The 7,466-nt window shown below is 36.0% G+C and overlaps 1 pseudogene; it reads left to right on the top strand.

Annotated features, from left to right (window-relative positions):
* Positions 1-7,466, top strand: part of LOC102844429 — a 31,110-nt pseudogene that overhangs the window by 13,716 nt on the left and 9,928 nt on the right.

The raw sequence follows: 7,466 nt of genomic DNA, 5'->3' as shown, positions 1-7,466 counted from the left end.
GCCTTATTTTTTGCTATTTCCTTCAAAACAGCTTGAACTTCTTCCTTCATCACCACTAGATGGTTTAAAATCACAAAGAGTTTGTGTCAGGGTTGAATTCTTTCTCCATACTTATTCAACCTATTTGCTGAGCAAATAATTCACAAACTGGACTCTGTAAAGAGGAATGTGGCATACAGATAAGAAAACCAATCATCAACAACCTACAGTTTTCAGATGACACAATTTTGCTTGCAGAAAGTGAGTAGTATATGAAATGCTTTCTGCAGAAGATCAAGGACTAAAGCCTTAGATATATATTACATCTCAGCAATAAGAAAACAAAAATCCTCATCACGGGACCAAAAGTCAACATTATATGGATGGACAAAGGATCTAAACTGTCCATGATTTTATCTTGTGTGGACAAATAACAGTTAATGTTGCCAACATGGATGGTGCCAACAGTCAGGAAATCAGGAGATGATTGCATTGGACACGTCTGTTGTCAGGGACCTCTCCAGAATGTTGAAGAGAAATAATGTCAGTTTGAAGTCTAAGGTGTGCCGGTCAACTGAGTAAGGATAACATAAGGATGACAGAAGAAGAATTAATAGCTTTGAGTTCTAGTGCTGGGTAAGAGCTAGAATGTAAAAAGAACAAACAAAAAGATAATGTCTTAAAAAAGTGATCCTTGAATGGAAAAATGGTGAAGTTTTATCTCTCATACGTTGGACATATATCTAGGCAAGGCTATTCCTTGGAAAGGGACATTGTGCTTGGAAAGGTGGAGGGTTGGTAAAAGAGAATTGACATGAGGACTTCAGCAATGGGTTCAAGTATGTTGAAGAAGATGAGGATGGCAAAGGCTATGGCAGGGATCAGATCGGCTGGTCATAGGGTCACTGTGAGTTGTACTTGACTCAACAGCACCTAACAACAACAACAACAATAAACTTTTATGTGCCTTCCTTTACACATTTTTGCATACATGTCTACCTATGTAAACACACACACACATTTGCTTATTATTATAGAATTTTATGTTATGTACTAAAATGAACTCTTATTCTTGTGTACATCATAGTGTCATAATTTACCTTGGTGAAGTTGGGCTCACTTCACCCACATTCAGAGATGTGGATGTTAGAAATGATGAGGATGGCACAGGATAGGACAGAGTGAGATCTGTTGTTCATTGGGTCACTATAAGTTGATTTGACAGCACTTAACAGCTATCTTTCTGCCCTTCCTTTCTGCAGTATCTACAAAATGTTTTGTTGTTATGTGCCTTTGAGTTGGCTACAAATCATAGCAACACTATGGACAATGGCTGTGAACCCTGCCCTGTCTTGATCCAACCTCACTGCCTCTGACACAACTGTTCTCATTGCCACAGTCACTGTGTCAATCCCTCTGACCCAGGGTTTTTTCTCCTACGCTGATCCTCTACCCTTCCAATCATTCTTGGAATTCTCCAAGGACTAGTCACTCTTGGCAACATGTCCAAAGTATGTGAGACTATATTTCAAAATCCTTACCTTCATGGAAAAACCTGGCTTCACCCTCTCCAAAACAGACCTGTTTCTTCTCTTGGCAGTCCATGGCAGGTTCCATACTTTTCTCTAGCACCACAACTTAAAGGCATTCATTCTTCTTCTGTCATTGTTAGTCACTGTCCGACTCTCAGATACATATCAAGTAATTGCAAAGACTATGACCTGGATCAGGCACACCTTAGTCTCCAGATTGACATTGTTGCTCTTTAACATCATTGCTCTTGAGAGGTCCTTGACAGCAGGCTTTCCTAAAGCAACTCATCTTTTGGTTTCCTGACTGCTGATGCCAAGAGTGTTGATTGTCAATTCCAGCAAATTGAAATGTTAATAATCTCAATCTCTTCTCCATCTGTCATGGTGTTTTCTGTACATATTCCTAATCTTATCTTTATGAAAGAGAAACCATACAGTATTTGTCCTTTTTTTGTGTTTGACTTATTTCACTCTAGATTCTTTCAGGTTATGAGCTGTTTCCTGGACTCATTATTTCTTACAACTACACAGTATTTTATATAAATAGATACATAGATAGATAGATAGATAGATAAACTAGATAACTAACTATAACCAAAACTATAACTATATATATCTCTATCTGTCTATCTATCTATCTATCTATCTATCTATCTATCTATCATCTATCTATATCTGTTAATGATCACTTGGGCTGTATCTATCTTTATGCCAATATGAATAATAGTATAATAATACTATAATGAATATAGTGTTGCATTTTTTTCCCATGCTTCTGCTCTAGGAGAAGGATTGCTGGATCATAAGGTATTTCTCTTTCTCTAGCTTTTTAGAGGAAACACTGTGCCATTTTTTTATCACATTGCACCATTTTATATTTCTAACAGCACAATATAAGAGTTCTGATCTCCCCACAATGTTTTCTGGGCTTTTTGTTTCATTGCTGTTGTGCTTTGGTTTTTATTGGTGTCTCCCCACCTCCACCTTCAACCTCAGAGGTGATACGGTATCTCATCTGCATCTGTCTGAACAGCTGGTTTACCTATTCATGTTCATTGGCTCCCTGAATGTCCTCTTTGGAAGTGTCTATCATGTCCTTTGCATCTTACTTATGGAATTATTTGTCTTTTATTTGTTAATATTTTCTGCATATTTTAGACATTAGAACTTTATCAGATATGTTGTTCTCAAAGATTTTTTTCTAGTCTGTACATTCTCTTTATATTCTTTTGATAAAGCCTTTTCATGAGTATTTGTATTTAACTTTTAGGAACTTCCAGGTACCATATTTGTATTCTTTTGTCCTTGCATTTGTATTTGTGTTTAGTCTCTTCGTTGTACCTATGGTATCTTACAAATCTCACAATTCTTGGATGTTCTTTGTTCTTATATATGAAGTTAAAGAAAATTCCTTAAGTTCTAATGAGAATGGAATTAAATGTACATGTCAAATTTGGGAGAATGATAAATTTTTATGATTGTTATATCTTCTTAGGTAAAGACACAACATCATTTTCTGCATAATCAAATATTGATAGATGTCTTTGAATATGACTTTTAATGTTCTTGTTATGTGTTCTACATCTTCCTAGTTCATTTATTTAAGGACAGTATTGACGCTTTTCATTATTCTTGGCTTTATTACTCTTCCTTTCTCTTTTTTCTTAGTTAGCATGGCTAATGTTTTGTCAACTGAATGATCCTTTCAGAGAATGAACTTTTTATTTCATTGATTTTTCTGTTGTTTTATTTCTTTCTACTTAATCATTATTATTTTCTTCCTTCTGCTCAATTTTAGTTTATTTTCACTTTACTCATTTCTCAAAGAGGAATAGTTAAATATTAAATTGCCATATTTCTTCACCCCTCTTGTTGATTATCTTTTTATATCTTATTTTTTAATTATTATTATTAATTTTAATGAAAAATTACACAGACTTTGTATTTCCATTCATTCATTGTTGCACTTTTCTCCCTGCCCACCCCTTCCCCCGAGTTTTCTCTTCTCTGTGAAAAGTAAAAGAAAAATTCTTTCATTGTTATGCAATCCCTCCCCAAAAGTCCACTCCACTATGCAGCCTTCATTCTTTTTGTCTTTTTTCCCTGTGCCTATATCTGTCACATTTTTTATACTAGTTTATTTACAAAATTCGAATACATTGTTTTTGAGAACAGATTCGTCAAATGTCTCTCACCCCCCAACCAACAAATTATACGACCCCATATTTAATCCCCCCTCCTCCTGCACATCCTCATCATTCTACTTCGACCCTCTCCCACCTCCTTTGGATCCTTTATACTCTATCTACAATAATGGTTTTAGATAATATTTGTCCTTGTGGGACTGAGTTACTTCACTCAGCATAATGCTCTCCAGTCCCTCTCAAATTAGGTAATAATTTATAAAATTATTGCTCCTGTGCACTGTGTAGTATTCCATTGTGTGAATGCACCATAATTTCTCAGTTCATTCCATTGTGGTTGGATATTTGGGCTATTTCCATGTTCTTGCCATGGTGAATAATGCTGCTACGAACACTGGTGTACAAATCTCAGTTTGTGCCTCAGTTCTCATATTCTCAGGGTATATTCCAAGTAGTAGAATAGCTGGGTCATATGGAATCTCTATGTTTAGCTTTTTTGAGGAAGCACCAAACTGCCTTCCAGAATGGTTGTACCATTTTGCAATCCCACCAACAATGTATAAGGTTTTCTATCTCGCCACACCCTCTCCAACATTTATTACTTGCTGCCCTGTTAAACTTTGCTACTGCTACTGGAGTGAGATGGTACCTCATTGTGGCTTTGATTTGCATCTCTTATTGCCAGTGATTTCTAACATTTCTTCATGCCATTCTGCCATTTGAACATCTTCCTCTGTGGAAATTCTTTCTATGTCTTTTGCCCATTTTGTTATTGGGTTATCAGTCTTTTTCTTGTGGAGTCCCAGGAATATTCTGTAAACATTTGTTATAAGACTCTTGTCTGAGATGGTATTAACAAATGTTTTTTCCCAGTCTGTAAGTTTTCTTTTCACCCTGTTGCAAAAAGCTTTTGATGATCATAGGAATTTAATCTTTAGAAGGTCCCTTGGGTCAATTTTATCCTCTTTCAATTGTACATTTCTAGCTGTATTTAGCAGTCTCATTATACGTTGGACTAGTGATTCTAACCTTGATCCAGTTTGTCTCTTATGAACTTTATGGTTTTAGGCTTTACTTCCACACCCACACCCCATTTATTGTTGTTTGAATGAAAGCTTATAAACGAATTGCTTTTTCAATCATTTATGAAGCTTTATTCCTGCCCCCTAACCCCTTCATCCTCATCTTCAGTCCACAATGCATGTCTTGTTCTATATTGTTAACTGCATTACACATAATGTCTAACTGTCCATTAATTTCAAATTAACTGACTTCTCACCTATTCCAATGCAGTGTTCATTATTTATCCTTTCTTTTCCTGCTCTCTATACCACCTACCCCTATTATCCCTTCTATTTTTATGATAGTGGACTTATGCAATATTTGTCTTTTTATGACTGAGTTATTTCATTCAGCATAATGTCTCTAGACTCATCTATGTTCTTCATTGTTTTCAATGCGGTGTAATACTTTGTTGTGTGAATATATCACAGTTTCTCTATCCGTTTGTTTGTTGATGTGCACTTGAAATGCTTCCATCTCTTTGTTAATGTGAATAATGATGCAGTAAACATGGGTGTGCACATGTCGATTTGTGTCATAACAGAGGATTTCTTTAGTGTGTATTCCCAGTAATGAAATAGCCAGATCCAATGGTATTTTCATTTCTGATTTCGGATTACTCCCTGTGCATCTGAGAACTGGACAATGAATAAGGATGACAGGAAAAGAATTGATACCTTTGAACTGTGGTGTTGGAGAAGAGCACTGATCAACCCATGGACAGCCAAGAGAACGAACAATCATGTTTTGGAGAGGGTGCAGCCGGAGTGTTTTTTGGAGGCAAGAATAATGAGACTTCACAGTATATATTTTAGACATGTTGCTAAGAGGTGCTATTCCTTGGAGAGGGACATGATGTTTGGAAGGGTGGAGGGTTGGCAAAGGAAAGGAAGACCCTCAACCAAGTGGATTGACATGGTGACTGCTCCAATGTGCTCTTGTGTGTCAGGAAGTGTGAGGATGGTGCAGGACAGGACTGGGTTCATCTCTTTTATTCATAAGGTTGCTATGCATCCTACTTGACTCAATGGCACCTAACAACAACAACAACAACAACAATCTTCTGATGAAGAGTACATTTCATAGTGGCTGGATCATTTTGCAATCCCACCAACAGTGTAATCTCTTTGCATCCTCACTAGTATTTGTTTTGATTTTATGGTTAGTTTTTTATTGTTCTCCTTACAAAGTTCATATACACTGTATTTCACACTATTCTTCATTCTTATTGTAGCTCATATAATCATTCTCATGCATTATGTTTTGTAAAATTAATCATAACTGGTGATTGCTCATAATTACCCTGTCTTTTCACCCAGATTTTTCCCATTTCCTTTCCCCTTCCCTCCACCCACCAAACTGTGCAGCCCTGTGGTTTCAATCTACCCATCCTCACCCCTTCTCCCCCACCCCTTCCCCACTAGGGTTCCCATACGTGTTTTACTAATGATCCTTCTATTTTTACAATAATGGTCTTATGCAGTATTTGTTCTTATGAAACTGAGCTTACCAATATTTGTTATTAGCAGCCCTGTTGAATTTTGCCATTGTTGCTGGAGTGAGATTATATCTCCTTATTGTTTTGATTTGCAACTCTCTAATAACTAGTGATCTTGAGTATTTCTTCATGTGTTTGTGTTTAATATCCTTTTTAGTGAAGAATCTTTTCATATCTTCTGCCTACTTTAAAATTGGGTTATTTATCTTTTTCTTAATAAGGTGCTGGAGTATTGTATACATTTTAGATATGAATCCCTTATCAGATATAATGTTGCCAGGTATTTTTCCCTACTTGTAGGTGTTTTCTTTTTCTGCCCTATTGTAGAAGTTTTTAAAGTGCTCATAGGTATTTGATTTTTAAAAGGTCTAATTCATGTCTTTTATCCTCTTCTGTTTGAAGATTCTTGGTTATGTTTGAAAGCCATGGATTAAGACTTCTAAATTTGTTCCTAATTTTCCTCTAAAGATCCTTGTAGTTTTGGGGTTTACTCCTAGAGCTGTCATCTTTATTTGTTTGGATGGGGGTTTTGTGTTGTTGTTTTGTTGGTGGTTTTGTTTGTGTGTTTTTTTCTTTTTTCATTTGAATGAAAGGTAAAAGTTTACAAATCACATTAGTTTTTTCAGAAATCATTTATAGGCATTAATTACCATTGAGTGTTGTAATTAACTTTTCACAATGTTAAATGAAACTCTTATTGTATACCTTCCTTCATTTCTCTGTTTTGTTTTTTCCTCCTCCCTTGTCCTATTTAATCCATGTTTACATCCTCTTCTGGATTGTTCATTGCAATACACATAGAATCTGATTGACTGTTCATTTCATATTGAACTTCCTTTCACCTACTGCAGTACACAAACTATCTATCCGTTCTTTTCCTACACTCCTACCCCCCTACCCCTGCCTCAACCATCTGGCTTTTGTAATAGTGGTCTTATGTGTTATTTGTCCTTTTTAAAAAAAATTTATTTTAATAATGTTAATGAACATTTACAGAGATTTTGGATTTCCATTCATTCATTGTTGCACTCCTCCCTGCGCTCCCCACCCCCAGTTTTCTCCTCTCTTTGAAAAAGTAAAAGAAAAATTATTCCTTTGGTATGCAATCCCCCCGCACCCCACCACCGCCCCAGGAACACTCCGCTATGCACCCTTAATTGTGAACTCCTGTGATAACTACAATACCCTATCATATACCACTTTTAAATTATTCTCTCCCTCATCTATTTCAATGCATTATACATAATTTAT

This window comes from Elephantulus edwardii, unplaced genomic scaffold (assembly GCF_000299155.1).
Source record: "Elephantulus edwardii isolate Elephantulus edwardi_28Jun2011 unplaced genomic scaffold, EleEdw1.0 scaffold00032, whole genome shotgun sequence".
Lineage (NCBI taxonomy): Eukaryota > Metazoa > Chordata > Mammalia > Macroscelidea > Macroscelididae > Elephantulus > Elephantulus edwardii.
Note: the sequence above shows the minus strand (reverse complement) of the source record. Positions and strands in the feature narration are given on the sequence as shown.